This window comes from Mus caroli, chromosome 7 (assembly GCF_900094665.2).
Source record: "Mus caroli chromosome 7, CAROLI_EIJ_v1.1, whole genome shotgun sequence".
Classification (NCBI taxonomy): Eukaryota; Metazoa; Chordata; class Mammalia; order Rodentia; family Muridae; genus Mus; species Mus caroli.
The window spans coordinates 106,955,256-106,955,712 of record NC_034576.1 but is presented as its reverse complement, the minus strand read 5'-3'; positions in this window follow the sequence as shown (position 1 = coordinate 106,955,712).

The following is a 457-nucleotide window of genomic DNA, read 5'->3' as shown; positions in this document are numbered from 1 at the left end:
CTTAAAGAAGGAGAGGAAGAAAGGAAGGAAGGAAGGGAGGGGGAGGAAGGAAGGAAGGAAGGAAGGAAGAAAGAAAGAAAGAAAGAAAGAAAGAAAGAAAGAAAGAAAGAAAGAAAGAAAGAAAGAAAGAAAGAGAGAGAGAAAACAATGTGAATACATATTTTCATTAAAGGTTCTCATGTTTTTAGGGTTAAAAAATTTGCCTTCCCCAAAACCATGGAAATACTTTGAGGAGAGCATTGGTATGCACTAAGATTTAAATGGATAGACACTTTTCATTTACAACATTGTTTTATGTGATGCTATGCTGTAAAAATATAGGCAAGGTTCTAATCTGATTCTTTCTATTTCATAGAGCCCACCTTTGCCACAGCTCCTCTTTGCCCCATCAGCCCTATTTCTTTCCAGATCTAGCAGTTTAATTTCCTCTAGGAGTTCTAGCCTGCTTCCCACCAAT